At 44.3% G+C, this 15,749-nt stretch overlaps 1 long non-coding RNA gene across 2 annotated transcripts; it reads right to left on the bottom strand.

Annotated features, from left to right (window-relative positions):
• Window positions 1–276: 276 nt before the first annotated feature.
• On the bottom strand, window positions 277–13,437 carry LOC147996229 (uncharacterized). 2 transcript variants are annotated; one of them, XR_015674463.1, is made up of 4 exons: window positions 13,275–13,435; window positions 8,521–8,616; window positions 6,005–6,200; window positions 277–4,996 (listed from the first exon to the last, which is right to left on the bottom strand). It is a non-coding gene; the product is annotated as an uncharacterized LOC147996229 (long non-coding RNA). The 2 variants fall into 2 exon arrangements; XR_015674461.1 differs by lacking the exon at window positions 8,521–8,616 and having other exon boundaries at window positions 13,275–13,437.
• Between the last annotated feature and the right edge of the window lie 2,312 nt (window positions 13,438–15,749).

Here is a 15,749-nt window from a genome sequence, read left to right on the forward strand (position 1 = left end):
TGGTCAGCAGCAGTTTCCAGACTTCCTGAGCAACAGTTAGTTCCCAGATAGAGAAGGATAAAGGTCACCTACCCCAGAATCCCCTAATGTGTTTTAAATCAGTCCTGTGAGCTCACAAGGTTGTCTCTCTATCTGGGTATTGGGAGACCCCAGCATGTTGGATTTCTACAGAATAAAACACTCTTTGGGTTTATATACTGTTTAAGTCTGGGTATCATTCTTTGGTGAATCATAGACCCTTACATTAGTTTCTGTATTTCTAAGAGTTTTGATCACTTTTGATCTTTATAAGCATTTATTTATTTGTAAGTATGTTTAAAACATCTAAATCCTTCATGGTATTTTAGAAATTAATTTGATAATACTACATAGAGGTATAAAAATATGCACAGGTAATATATATACGTGTGTGTGTGTGTGTGTGTGTGTGTGTGTGTGTGTGTGTGTATGTGTGTATACATATATAGACATTCAAAGAGAGGCAAACAGAGGCCTCACAGAGCTTTGCTCTAAAATTCAGCAATGAATCAGTTAAATACAACAATACCAAACTACTTGGTTTATAAAAAATAGTTGGCACTCATCTCTGCTCCAGTTTATATTTTTATCTGAATTATGTTTTTGGCAAATGGGATACGTTAAGGTTGAGTACACAGTAGATGGTTCGAGCTTTTTATAAGTGTTTGTAGAAGGAGCTTTTGGACGCTCTTCTCTTCTGGTCTTACAAAGGCTTTGTGGCTTACAGTTCAGGCAGAGGCTAAGGAAGATCAAGTAGCTGTGTGCTTGTCCCCAGAGCTCATCTGAGATAATTCAGTGTCCTTTTCCTTTGCGGCTTTAGTTAGTGGTGTACAAGGGTCTCTAAGTCCCTTGAGAACCCCCACTGGGGGCAGGGCTTAAAGCCATAACCCTCTGTTTTAAACTGAAGGTGTGGGATAAAAAAAAAATGAAGGCTGTTTTTGAGGGTGAAAGCAGAGGGGCTTGAAGAGATGGACTCAAGGAAGTAGAGAGGGAGTGGGTGGTGGATGAGGGTAGTGGTGGACCGGAGCAGGGCAGGGCAGTGACAGGAAGGAGGAGGAGCGGACTAGGGGAGCGTGTAAGTTCCAGGTTATGCTTAGCAGAAGCATACCACAAGGAAGGCAGCAGGGAGCTGCGGCTGTGTCTCTGATGTAGGATGCTTACTTGTCCTGTGAGATGATCTCTGTCCCCAGGACAAACTGGTCATGGTGGCACAAGTCTATACTCTCAGATAGGAGGTAGAGGCAGGAGGATCAAAAGTTGAAAGGTTATCTTCTAGTACTTCGCAAGTTTGAGGCCACCAGGGGTTACATGAGATACAAAAGAGGGAGAAAGAGGGAGGCAGGGAGGAAAGAGAGGGGGAGAATCAGGGAGGGCCCATTGAAGGAAAGCAAAAGGAGGGAGAAGGGAAGGGGGAGCAGGGAGTGGGAAGAGGAAGGTAGGTAGGATGAAGGAAATAAAGACAGACAGACAGGTACGGAGCCTGCACAGCAATAATGCAACAGGAAAAGAGCAAAAGTTTAAGAACAGTCTCTGTGAGATGCCACCACTACCACCATCACGACCTCCCCACCCCACCACAGCTGCTGCCTCTTCTGCTGCTTCCACTCCACCCACAAGGGGAGGGAGTAGGTGTGGGAGAAACAAGATCAAACAACACAGAGGCCTCCCAGCATTCAAGGAGTGGGTCCTTGCTTAAAACAGCAGGATTTCTGGCCCAAGAGATACAACCACAGAAAGTACACTCAGCACCTTAGGATTCAAACTTTGTCCCCATAACACGCACCACAGTGATCAGCCTCACCAGCTCGGGGACTGACTCACCAAAGGGATCACAGGAAGCTAGCTAGTCATGGGTACAGCCATCAAAGGCACACGCTTGAACACAAGAGGGGAAAGTCCAGAACCCAGGGATGAGTTTGATCTTACCCACACCACTGCACCATAACCAAGGCTAGCAGAAATTACTCTGATACTTAACCATGATGAGACTTTATTCAGAATGACTTCCTGGGGACATCAAGAGTTTCTCAGATATGGATGAAAGTGTAGCTCAATGGGTAGGGTGCTCACCCAGCGAGCTTGAGGCCCCAAGTTTGCTCTCCAATACTGTATAAACTGAGGCCATTGTACACACTGTAATATCAGCGATCTGGAGTCGAGACTCGATCCTGAATACAACAGGAGCAAGAGGGGTTGCTAAAATGAACCAGCATGGGAGGAGTATTTTTTGTTGAATTAACTTAACAGGGTGCCTGCTGACTTAGCAGGGTTCTTTCTGCAAACAGGCTTCCCCAGGTCCAGCATAAACAGACCTGGTTGAAACTTCATTGAGATAAGGGTACACAGGATCTTGACCAAAGTTCTGTCAGAAGAGAGTCTGTCACTCCCTACAATGTCCTGCAGTTGTCCTTGAGTGTCTGGGTGCAAATAAAAATCACTGCAAAATGACGAGGAGACCAAAGAGGTCAGGAGCAACTATCAATGTGCCTAGCACTTCCCTCTCCTCTTTGACCAACAGGCTCTGTATTTTGGGTTTTCTCTGGTCTTCATTTTCCCTGTCAGTCCTGTGTAGAGACCAACAGGCCTCACTCAACACAGCCTGGGTGTTCTTCCTTGGGATTCCGGTTCCTCAGGTGCAAGGCAGAGAGCAGTTCAGTCAACACATCTCCCACGATCTGGTATCCTGGTCACCAAATGAACAAAGCCAGGCATGGCCTAGCACATATCTCTCAGGAATAAAGTCACTTTTAGGCAGGGAATAATTGAAATACAGATCACTCAGAAAAGATACTCCCTTCCCCTGGAGAGGCCTGGTTTGTTCAGCTGGCCATACACTGGTTGAGTTGAGCAGCTGTCTCCTTTCAGAAGTATTTGGATTGTGGCTTGTGGCTTCCCTTGGGGGTTGGGGCTAACTGGCCTAAGATTCATATTACTAAAAAATGTAGGGAAGAAAACAGAAATGACAAGTTGACCTAAGGACAAATCTTGTGTTGATGGCAGACCCAGGATGCAGATGCCGTATTGTTGTTTTATGACTTTAAATATGGGGAGATTCAGCCCTGCCCACCACTGAGATGCTTATGTTCCTTGATTTTCACTGGGGCTTACAGTGAGCACTTCACCTTTGGTCACACTGTCCTGCCTTCTAAACCTGCCCTTGAGCTACCTTCTTTCCTCCTTCCCTTGTAGAGCAGAATGCCATGGAATTGTAAGCAGGAAGTTTTTAAAAATAAAGCCATTTCCTGATCTCTCCCTTCTGGCTACACCTGAGATATTCACAAAGCACATCATATTCTGGTCTCTGAATAAGGGTTAAAAAGTGGATTGAAGGTTGACTGTTCCCATTCTAAAAAACATACTGCATTATGAAAACTGCTCTAGACAGCTCTGGGAGGGAGGGTTCATATCGCACTTGAATCTTTCCTTTTTTCAATATATTTTGCTCCTTGCTCCAGATTCATGTTCTAACATTTCCTTCATTTCATTTAACCTTTTAGCATTTTATCAGGTCTTAGTTAGGGTTTCCATTATTATGAAGAGACACCATGACCTAGGTAACTCTTATAAAAGACAACATTTAATTGGGGCTAGCTAGCCTACCCCAAAAGTAACACACTTCTTCCAACAGGACCACACCTACTCTAACAAGGCCACACCCACTCTAACAAGACCACACCTCCTAATAGTGCCACTCCTTGGGCCAAGAATAATCAAACTACCACAAGGTCCAAAATTCAGTTGATACTAACACTGAACTTGGTGGTTTTTCATGCCTGAGAATGGCATTGTGCTAACATCTCATTTAGTTTCAAACAGTTCATTTAGTTTCACAGACTTCCAGACCTTAGCCTCAGAGTAGCAAACTGATTTCTTCTAAAAACACAAGCACCAGTGTTCAATGACAGCTCTTTAGATAGGACTGAGAACTGTTCTAAGGGCATGCATGAGATTAACAAGATAGAAAACAACTGGCTTATGGGGTTTAGACTTGAGTTTGACCCCTGGGACTCATCGGGTAGAAGAGAACCAAACCCTGAAGATTACCCTCTGAATACCAGTTACACATGCAAACACAAATACACTCACATAAATATAATACTAAAAGAAAGTTCAGAGCTAGGTGTGGTGGACCAACACTCAGGAGGTAGAGGCAGGAGTACCACTTCCAGCCTGGGCGGACAGTGAGAGCCTACTAGGAGGAAGAAGAGGGAGACGAGAATGGGGTAAAAGAATGGAGAGAAGCAGGGGGAGAAGGGAGAGGGGAGGAAGAGGAGAAAGCAGAGGAATGGTAGGAGGAGAGGAGGGAGAAGGAGGAGGAGTGGAGGAAGGAGAAGGAGTGAAAGGAAGAGAGAAGGAAGGGAGGAGGAAAGGAGGGGAGAGGAGGGGAAGGAGGGGAAGGGAGGGAAAGAAGGAGAAAGGGGATGTCAAGGGGTGGGAGGGAGAAGGTTGTTTGATTGTATAGTAAGAAGTCTTGCCAATACATCTAACATTTCACCATGCCTGTACTTGGGCTTCTAATTACGTGTCCTGGAAGCCTTGTTTTTCTGCCTGGGCACCTCTTGCTGTATCAATCCCACATTGGGATAGATCATAGGACATCTTACAAAAGATACAGGGCAATTATCTCAATTGTTACCTTTTAAACAAACCATGTTGCTCCATTTTCTGGTACCCACATCCCTACAGAACCACATATTTTCTAGAACTCTGTGTTAGAGCAGAAAAAAATCAACAGAGATCTAGACCAGAGTAGATTGTCACATGGGTATGAGGCTCCAGACTGTCCAGTGACTTCGAGCTGGTGACAGGAGATGCACTTGAAGTAGAAGGGCAAGACCCATGCCCAGGATAACGGGAGCACTCAGGAGGGATGAAGAGCAAAAACGGTTCGAAGTCTGAAGCAGATAAAGCTTGTACCTTGTGTGGCTCTCTTCAGCTCTGCTTGGTGTCAGCGATCTTTGTGCAATCTGAGAAGCAGCTATAGAGGATGGAGAAAGAATTCAGCAGTTAAGAGCACTGACTGCTCTTCCAAAGGACCCAGGTTCATTCCCAGCACCCACATGGCAGCTCACAACTGTCTGTAACTCCAGTTCCAGAGGATCCGACTCCCTCTCCCCGCCTCCCTTAGCACTACACAAACAGAGTACACAGACAACATGCAAGTAAAAAATTTTACCCATACACATCAAAGTAAATTAATTTCTTTTTTAAAAAAGCAATTTCAGACTCTGGTGATTAATCTTGATTGTTGTCTTGGTAGGATTTAGAATCATCAGGAATACACACTCCTAGGAGTGTCTATGGTGATATGCTTGGCCCAGGGAGTGGCAGGATTAGAAGGTATGGCCTTGTTGGAATAGGCATGTCAATGTGGGCGTGGACTTAAGACCCTTACTCTAGCTACCTGGAAGTCAGTCTCCCACAACAGCCTTCAGATGAAGATGTAGAACTCTCGGCCCCTCCTGTACTATGCCTGCCTGGATGCTTCCATGTTTCTGCCTTGATGATCCTGGACTGAACCTCTTGACCTGTAAGCCAGCCCCAATTAAATGTTGTCTTTTACAAGATTTGCCTTGGTCATAGTGTCTGTTCACAGCAGTAAAACTCTAACTAATACAGTGTTTGTGGATCTTTTTAGGTTGGGTTAATTAATGTGCAAAGAGTCACCATAAGTGTGAGTGTCAAACTTGAAGAAAGGTCCTGGGCTGAATGAAAAAGGAGAAAGGGAGGGGAGCGTTCACATTCATCCTTCTGCTTCCTTACTGTGGATGCAGTGTGACCAGCTGCCTCAGCACCCTACCACCTCACCACGGGGGCTCTTCCAACCATACCTTCCCATGTGATGGACTGTATTCAAACTATGTGCAGTATTAGTCAGGGTTCTCTAGAGGAACAGAACCAATGGGAAATACATACATACATACATACATACATACATACATACATACATACATACATACATACGTGCATGATAACAAAATCTCACCTGAGAGCATCTAGTGGTTTACTTGATCTTCAAGCCTGGGTGCCTCATTAGTCATCGTAGTCCCACAAGAGTTGTCTCTCACTTTTCATGATGCAAAACAACCAGTAGGCTCACAAAGCAGTTGCCTCCATGGTCTTAATGGGCACCTGAAGCCTGGAAGGTTCTAGGAGAGCAGCTGGTCCCTAGTCCACAATGACTGGAAGACCAGGGAAGAACATTTACATTCAGGGAAGGAACCAACAACTCCAGGAATGTGGTAAATCAATTCATCAGCAAGAAGAAAGGCCAAGAGAGAAATCGTCTCCCTTCTGCCACACTTCTTTTTTGTTATTATTAAATCGTATTATTTTTATTTATTCACTTTATATCCCACTCACTGCCCACTTCCCCGTCACCCCCTCCAACAATCCTTCCCCCCTCACCTTCTCTGAGAAGGTGGGGCCTTCCTGGGCATTCCCCCACCTTGGCATATCATATTTCTATGAGGCTATGGACACCCTCTCCCACTGAGACCAGACAAAGCAGCCCAGCTAGAAGAACATTATCTCACATTCAGACAACAGCTTTTGGGATAGTTCCCACTCCAGTTATTCAGGACCTACACGAAGACCAAGCTGCACATCTGCTACATATGTACCACACTTCTTTTTATCTGGGCTGCAGGAAGGTGCCTTCCACAATCATGGTGGGTCTTCCCACATCAATCAAGGCAATCAGGTAATTCTAATTTGTGGCAAGCTGGCATTGAAGCTAACCGTCAAATAACCCAAAAGGAACCCTTCTGTCACTGAGCTGTCTTCGTCATGAATTCAGACAGCACTGGGGATGCAGTTAACATCCATCTTCCCCAATATTTGCTTATTAATCTAACCTATCAGGAGGCTGTTTCTCTGACTTGACTTTTGCTGGGATCTTGGAGCAGCATGCCTCCCCTGGGTCTGGTGGTTGCTCAGAATTTCTCACCAGCCCTCAGTTGCCTAGCTGTGCAGCTCACAGGCTGGGTTCTTCAGCAGATTCCCACTGAGCATGAAGCTTTAGAATGGAATGGACAAAGGAGAGAGGTCTGATTCCCTCTAGAGATTCCCGGAATTACAATATTGGTTCAAAGCTGCCTTTGAATTAAGTTCACTTCTGAGAATGCATTCTAGAGGCCTCAAGGATGCTGGGAGTTCTAAAATCCATCCACAGAGACTCAAGCCTGGAAGTCAACAGAACATCTAGGGTGTATCCTGACTCTGTAATTCTCAAGAAGCTCCTCATACTCAAGGTAGCTTTGGTTTCCCTGGAACTCACAGGGAAGCAAGACAATAAATTACCAGACATCTAATGTAGAGTACTGAGAGTGTAGTATCCAGGACTAGGGATTTATCTCAGTGGTACAGGGCTTGTACATCATGTCCAAAGCTCAGAGCTTGATCCCAGCAAGTAGGTACTATGTTGAAGGACATTAACAAAAAATCCTTGTAGTCTTTGTCTTCTGTTCTTTGGAAGACACTAGAAGGAAACCTCTCAACAGCAATGACTTTCACAATAAGCAGGGATGTTTGAGGGACGCCAGGTTGCTTAACACACAGGCTTTTGAACTATGTATCAAAGTATTTGTGTAAAATACAATCATGAGTCATTCACTAAAAGATGTCTATAAACATTTTCATTTTCTTATAAATAATTACTGGAAGAGAAAAAGAGCAGCTAGAAGAAAGGACAACAGCACCCTAAGTGCTTGTGCCTCATCCAAAGCTCTTCATAAAGGCTCCATGGAAGAAGCAAGAGCGTGATTTTAATGGGCTGGGTGGGTTCTTGCATTCCCAGGGCACAAAGCAGGAGGTTGGGAAAGATCAGTGCTCTGAACTCAATGTACTTTATACATTTATTCAGAGAAGAATAGTTGGGTTTTAATTATTTATGATAATAGCCCTCAGTGCACTAGTAAATGTCCTTCGGTGCATATTTTGTAAAATAATGAAGTCTTTGTGATATGGGCTTTCTCTGAAGCTATAAGCAACCCTCTCGTCTCTAACAACCCAGGGCAGCAGAGTGTGCTTGTGCTTGCATGTAAGTGTGTGTATAAATTGTCAAATTGAGGTTTACCAAGGTGCCGTTTAATTGGACTGAGGATTTCTCATCCTCCTCATCCCCATCCCCCTCCCCCAGCCATAGAGTTGGTAACTTGACCAAAGAAAATATCTCCACCAGGGAGATGCGCAGACTGTCTGAATATTTGTTTTCGTTTCTTGCACTGCTTGCCTGTTCCTCTCTGTTGCTATACTCTTACAGTATTTCAATAAAACAGAGCAAGATGGCCAATCTCTGTTTCCCTCTAGCCTAAGTTGTACTTCATGCACCTTGTGAATACGTCATATCATATCAAGGGACTTTCTCTCCGTCTCTTTCCTGTTCCCTCTGCTTTAAGGTTAGATTAAATTTTTTCCTCGAATAAGAAACTTCAGTGCTCCAAAATCACAGTTCGCAAGACCACATCAGCTATGTGGTCATCCCATTGGTTGAGAACTCACCACATTCCCTGTGTGTGTCATCCTACTGTTTGAGAGTTCACAGGACCAAGGTCAACTGTGTGTGTCATCCCATTGGCTGAGAATTCATTATGTCAGCTGTGTGTGCCATCCCATTGGCCGATATTTTAGTTTGAAGGGGAAAAAAAAAAAAACACCAGCATTTCAGGTTCTGTTTTATACCATTTCAGTAACCAAGATCATTCTCAGTTAGGTGTCTAACTAACCTTGATAACGATAGTGACAAATTGTCATTTTAAAAAGAACAGACCAAACCCAAGCTTTATTTGATGCAACATTTGTGGCTATGCTATCTCCAGGTCACCTAAATGGAACTGTGTTGTGGTTTACGATAGTAATTTCTGTTCCATAGTGGTTTTACAAAATTAATCTTTGTAAACTTTACAAAAAAAAAAAAGAATCACCATGCTGGCAGGTAAGACTTTCTTGATAAACAGAGTTCATATTACTTATGCTAGAGACCTAAGCATTTATGATGCTTCCGGATGTAGCTCTTGAGATTTTACCATTAATAACTATTTCACTTAAGTTGCCCATCATCTTGTAGGCTCCACGATAAGACTAATACTTGACAACTATCTGTAAATGTCCCTTTCTCAGATGAGATTGCGAACAAGTTATAGTCATTCAGACAGGAACTGAACCTGCTAAAATCAAATTTATTCACCTACAAATTAAACTTGGCCTGGGGCAAGTAAAATGCACTGACCAAACTTTGCTTGAGTCTCTTCTGCTTCCAGAACAAAGAGCTTCTTTGACATTTGAAGTAAATAGATCATCAATGAGTTGAAAGATATGGGGTAAAAAAAATCAGATTATCTCGGGGCTAAATGTTAGATTATGTAAGGTGGGCCCAGTGCTGGCAGAAGGAGCTGTGGGAACCATGTTGGGGCGCTCAGCACTGTGAGAGCAGCAGTTTCTAAAACACATAACAGAACCCACCTATCCATCAGGGTTAAAATGTTGGTTTATGGACGTGACAGATGGGACAATAAGAATGACAGAAGATTTGCATCCGCTGGGGCTGGTGGCACTTCTTGAGTGGCTGAGGAAGGATTATAACTTCAAGATCTGCCTTGCTACAGAATGAATTCAAGGCCAGACTGACAACTTAGACTGTTTCAAAATAGAAAGGGAAAAGAAGGTTGTGGATGTGGCTCAACGGTGAAGTGCTTGACAAGTGTGTGGACTCCCCGGTGCTGCCAAGTGTCCTGGGATCGACACTTCTGCCCATGCAGAGGACCAACGCAATCATTTCTTCATTCATTTGCTCCATTGTTCATCCTTAGTAAACATCGCTCATGCTTGAATTCTTTAGTTTATAATGAGAGCTCTACCACCACAAAAGCAGACAGACATGATTATGCATCATTTTCAAACCACGAGAGGGAAGCTGGCTAATTTAAAGTACACTTAATAGAAAGAATTAAGAATTTACCCTGACCTTCCACAGGAATCACATGTCAGTATGCATAAAAGTACTCCGGCTAATGATGAAGCAATAATTTTTAGAAAATCGATACTTATAACTTAATTAACTACTGACTGCGAGCTGTGACTGGCGACATCTGATGATATCACAGGAGAAATCAGTGGGTGAATGGCATGTGCCCCCTCACAATGTGTGCAACATTACCCTGGAAGTCACCTTGGCAACAACAGTTTGATGAGGGCCTAAGATCCAACTATTATTTCACAGGAGACACTAGAACAGTAGAATATCTTTTCTTTTGTAAAATAACTTCTCTTTATTCTTGAAATTTTTGTGCATATATTCAATAAAATATAATCATGAACATCTCCCATTACCCAACCTCCTTAACTCTCCCCACATACTTCCTAACACATTACCTCCCAACTTCATGTCTTCTCCTCTTCTTAGTGCAATTAGTGCTGCCCATATGTACATGGTTATGAGGCCATCCTCTGGACCGTGGGAAACCTACCAGGGGTAGCTCCTCAGTTAGAGATGGGGCCTGGAGGGTATCTTTCCCATCTACATCAGAATTTTGGTTGACTTGATCTCGTATAGGTTTTTGAGCAGTGTCTTAGCTAAGGTTTTACTGCTATAAAGAGATACCATGACCAAGGCAAGTCTTATAAGGCACTACATTTAATTGGGGCTGGCTTACAGGTTCAGAAATTCAGCTCATTATCTTCAAGGATGGAGCATGATAGCATCCAAGCAGACATGGTCAGGCAGAGCTGAGAGTTCTACATCTTCATCTGAAGACTGCTAGCAGAATACTGACTTCCAGACAGCTAGGATGAGGGTCTTAAAGCCCAAACCCACAGTGACAAACCTACTCCAAGAAGGCCATACCTATTGCAATGGGGCCACATCTTTTTTTTTTTCCGGAGCTGGGGACCGAACCCAGGGCCTTGCACTTTCTAGGCAAGCACTCTACCACTCAGCTAAATCCCCAACCCCGGGGCCACATCTTCTAATAGTACTATAGGCTCACGAGGGCAGCCACAGGCTGTGTTCAGAAGACAGCATTTCATAACATGTCTCCCTCCTCTGGTTCTTATCCCCTTTCTGTACCCCCACCCTGATCCTTGCTGGGGAGAGGGGTTAATAAAGTTATCTGGTTTAGGGTTGAGTATGCTATCTCTCATAGAATGCTTTCTTTAAAAGAAAAATGAGACTAGAGAGGTGGCTCAGGTATCAAGAATGCTTTTGCAGAGGACCCAGGTTTGGTTCACAACCATTAATAACTCCAATTTCAAAGGATCTGACCTCTGTAGGCAACAGACATGTACAGGATGTACAAACATACATTCAGGTAAATCACTCATACATATAAGATAAAATAAATCTAAAATAATATTTTAAATCACTATAAGGGTTGAATCAACAAAATCCAGACTGAGTGAGGCTCAGTAAGAAAAAAATCTTAAATTTAAAAGTATTGGGAGATAAAGCAAAAGAGGCTAGGCTTAGTGGGTGAAGTGCTGGCTATCTGAGGTTGGGGACATAAGATAGACCCCTAGCCCCATGTAAAAGATGCTGTGGCCACATGTATAATCTCCATCCTGAGAAGGCAGTGGCAGAACCATCCCTGGGGCCGACAAGCCTAGAGGGATTGTGAGTTGCTCGTTAGTGAGAAACGCAGTTGTCTCCAAAAAGTGAGGAAAATAGTGAGACAGCGGACACTGGCTTCCACATGGACCTGCACACTTGTGCACACATGCCTTTGCATACACATAAAAGGAGATGCAGAGTTGTAGCAATGAGAAGGAAGGGCAGGGAGGCTGATAGAACTGTCAGTCAACTGCGTGACTCTAATTTAGAGGTGGGAAAATGTAAAGAAGTAAAAACAGACAGCTGGAGCAGCGTAGACATGTATATGAAGTTAAGGAGAAATCAAAGAGTGGGCCAGTGAGATGATTCATCGGATAATGGCAGCTGCCGCCCAGTGAGACAATCCTGACAGCCTGAGTTCGATCTCTGCATCCGTTTGAAAGCGGAAGAGAAGAACTGACTCCAAAAAGTAGTCTTCTCACCTCCACACACACACCATAGCATCTGTACCCACACACACACCATACCACACACACTAGCACATACATCATGGCACACACACAGACACACATACACAGACACACACACACACAGACACACACACACAGACACACACACACAGACACACACACACACCATGGCATCTGCACCTCCACACCACACACACTAGCACATATATCATGGCACAGGCACCATCACACACACACACACACCATGCCACATATACCAGCAACATACAATGGCACATGCACACCCACACACAACATGGCACCTACACATACACACACCATGGCACATTCATACACACACACACACAAACACACACACACACACACACACACACACACACACACCATGGCATCTGCATCCCCACACACACCATACCACACACACTAGCACATATATCATGGCACATGCACCATCTCTCTCTCTCTCTCTCTCTCTCTCTCTCTCTCTCACACACACACACACACACACACACACACACACACACACACACACCTCATGCCACATACACCAACAACATACCATGGCACATGCACTCCCACACACATCATGGCACCTACACACACAATGGCACATGCACCCACACACATACACACCATGGCATATGCACGCCCACACACAATGGCACACGTACCCACCTACACATAATATTCACAAATTCTCATAGTAAAATGAAACAAGTAAAAAAATGTGTTTAAAGCAATTACATTTTTGCACTGGGGCTCTAGGTCAGTGGCAGAGTACATGACCAGCCAGCATATGCAAGGCCCTGAATTCAATCTCCAGCACAGAAGAGAGCAGGAGAGTAATTTTTTAGGCAAGAGGTTATGGTAATTATGTATTTTAAGAGGAGGCCTTATCCTTTCAGCTTAAAGCTGAACCATGTACCAGCGAAGCAACATACTGTCTAAGATTTCTTCAAATAACCAAGCGTTATAAACAGAGATATAGAAAAGAAGAAAAAAATAACCCAACCCAGACTCAATGGGAAATTCACACTTTTATGACAATCATACATTTTTTTTAATTCCACAATAACTTTAATACCTAAAAACCACCATGAGAAAGGAAATATTATCAGCTCCAAATCAATGGGAGAGAGGACCCAGAAGACTTGAGAGAAACCGAACATAGCAGGAGTCTAGAGAGGGCAAATGAGGAAAAGAGATGAATTGTAATCTGTTGTATGGGAAAGCTTTCTTACCTCAACAAGTTTGTGCACACTACTCAAATGTAGCCTCCACTGAGCCTTTAGTGAGTGAGAATGACCTTGGCTTGCCCCTGAGAGGCTGGTAAGTTTGTCTTGCCTGAGGTGTGCCTCTCAAGGAGCCTGAGTTATATTGGGAGTTGGGACGTCTTTTGACTGGGCAGCTTTGACAGTTGTTGGCTAGGTTAGCAATTTAGTTTGCTGCCACAGAAGAAAGCAGGGCCAACTGGGCCACATGAGGAAGCAATCTGATCTATTAACTCCAACCTGGGAGCTGAGTTGCAACTTGCCTACAGTTGCTGTGGCTGTGTGGGGACAGAGGAATGCTGGATAGCCTACAGGGCAGCCTCGGGACTCCATTCCAGGAGGAGCCAGTCTTTCACAGACTTGCGAAATACAATTTGGCAAGGCCTATGAGGGTGACTTGTAGCCTAGTTGAATGAAAATAAGTGTCAGAAAAGGTGGAAACGGGGCGGAGAAGAAATGTCAGCGAGACGGCCCTGGCTTGTCCCTGTATCTGAAGATGTAGGAATCACAGAGAAAGAAAAGCTTCCTTTCCCCTCTCGAGTTTATGAAACTTAAGTTTTTAGTTGTCTCACTTGTTCTCTGCTAGTTTTTCCTTGTCCTTTGGTGGGAGTGGGGGTGGGGGTGCGCATGCACATACAGAAAACAGACGACAACCTCCAGTGTGGATCCTCAGGCGCATCTACCCTGTTTTTTCAGACAAGGTCTCTTCCTGGTCTGGAACTCACTACTCAGGCAGGACAGACCCCAGGGTCTGCCTGTCTACCTCCCCAGTTGCTTGGCTAACAAGTGGGATGACACCACAAACTACTTTTCATTATATGATCTTTGGGGACTGAACTTAGGTCCCCGGGCTTGCAAGCACTTTGCTGAGACCCAGCTGTCTCCCCAGATCCCTGCCCTTTATTTCTCTCTTTTCAAAGTATAACCCTGCTAACTGCCACCCACCAAGCATAACATTAACTCCCACGGTTCTCCCTGGATACGAAGCTCTCTCCTTTCTCATCTCCACGCCTGTTCCTCCTACCTTTTTGTCAAATCTCCTTCTTAAGAAAAACAGCCTCTCTCCCTTCCCCGCTGGATCTCTGTCTTTTCGTTTCCTCTGAGGCTAGGTGGCTTCTCCTTGGTTCTGACTTCTGTGGTGCAAGCCACCCCAGTGAGGGGAGAGCAAGAAGTTCTCAGAGTGAGGTCAGACTGTGTTTCCCCCAGTTAACTGTTTTACTGGGTGAGGTTCATGTCTCTCTTTAGCTTCAAGGAGCTGTTACTAGGATCTTTCGCCATCCTGCTAGGAAAATCTGTCAGAGCTCTGCAGGACCACTTGCCCCTTCCTTCCCAGCTTGATTTCGTTATCATCTAAGGAGCATCTGCTTAAAGATGAGAAGAAACATAGCAAGGAATAGAACGAGACTGGAAATGACCTGGGTCAACAGTTGAAGCCTAGCTTAGTTAGGTACAGTTGGAGTTAACATTTTCTGAGGGGAAATGATATCCAAAGCAGGTACTGCAGAGCTGCTGCAAACCGAGAGCCAGACCACTTCTAAAGAGGGAGTATGGAGAAATGGGGTGGGGAGGAGAGAGAAGGGAGGAAAAGAGGAGAAGAGACAGTAATTCGTATCTCAAATATTGTAGATACTGGACTTCCGCACTATTTCTTTGGGTAGAAATAGCTATTTATCTGTATAGGTAAAGTTACTGTATCGAAACTATTCTAACCTCCCCCATGTTTTGTCCCAAAACGTGGGCAAGTTCCATTTCAGGTCCATTTTTCCAAGTAAGAAAGCAAAAGATCTGGGAGGATTTTTGCTTGTTTTTTGTTTGTTTGTTTTTGATGGCCATGCACCCAAAAATGGGTTATTCAGGGATTTGAGTGATGTTTTGTCTCTTTGTGATTTTAGTGGAGTTTTTGCTTGTTTGTTTTCTTGCCTTTTGAAAATAAAACGTTTTATTTATGTGTGTGCGGGTGTGCATGCACATGCATGTGCGTGGCTGTGTGTGTGTGTGTGTGTGTGTGAGAGAGAGAGAGAGAACGTGCACATGTGTGTGCACATGTGCATGCGTGCATGCGTGTGTCACTGTGTATCTATGGAGGTCAGAGGACAGCTTGGGCTGGTCCTCACATCCCACCCTTTGCGTGGGCCATGGAGCTCATGCTTAGGTCACCAGGCTTGGCCACAAACCCCAGGCCATCGCACCTGCTATAGGTTGTCCTTTTTTTAATTCACTGGTATTTGATAGCTATAGGGTTGTTCAGTAAATCAATTGCCATTGCATTTGAAGCTTTACAAAACAACTTTCACTTTTTAAGAGAAAAGCAGCTTGCTTTTGGATATGGTAACCTCAGAGAATCATCTTTTTGGTAGGTGGGGAAAGACAAGCACTGACGTATGGGGAAACTGGTGATGGGCCATAGAAATAACAATGCCGAAATCCTGCCAGCACTCCACTCTC

Source organism: Rattus norvegicus, chromosome 2, assembly GCF_021556685.1.
Source record: "Rattus norvegicus strain SHRSP/BbbUtx chromosome 2, alternate assembly SHRSP_T2T, whole genome shotgun sequence".
NCBI classification, from domain to species: Eukaryota; Metazoa; Chordata; class Mammalia; order Rodentia; family Muridae; genus Rattus; species Rattus norvegicus.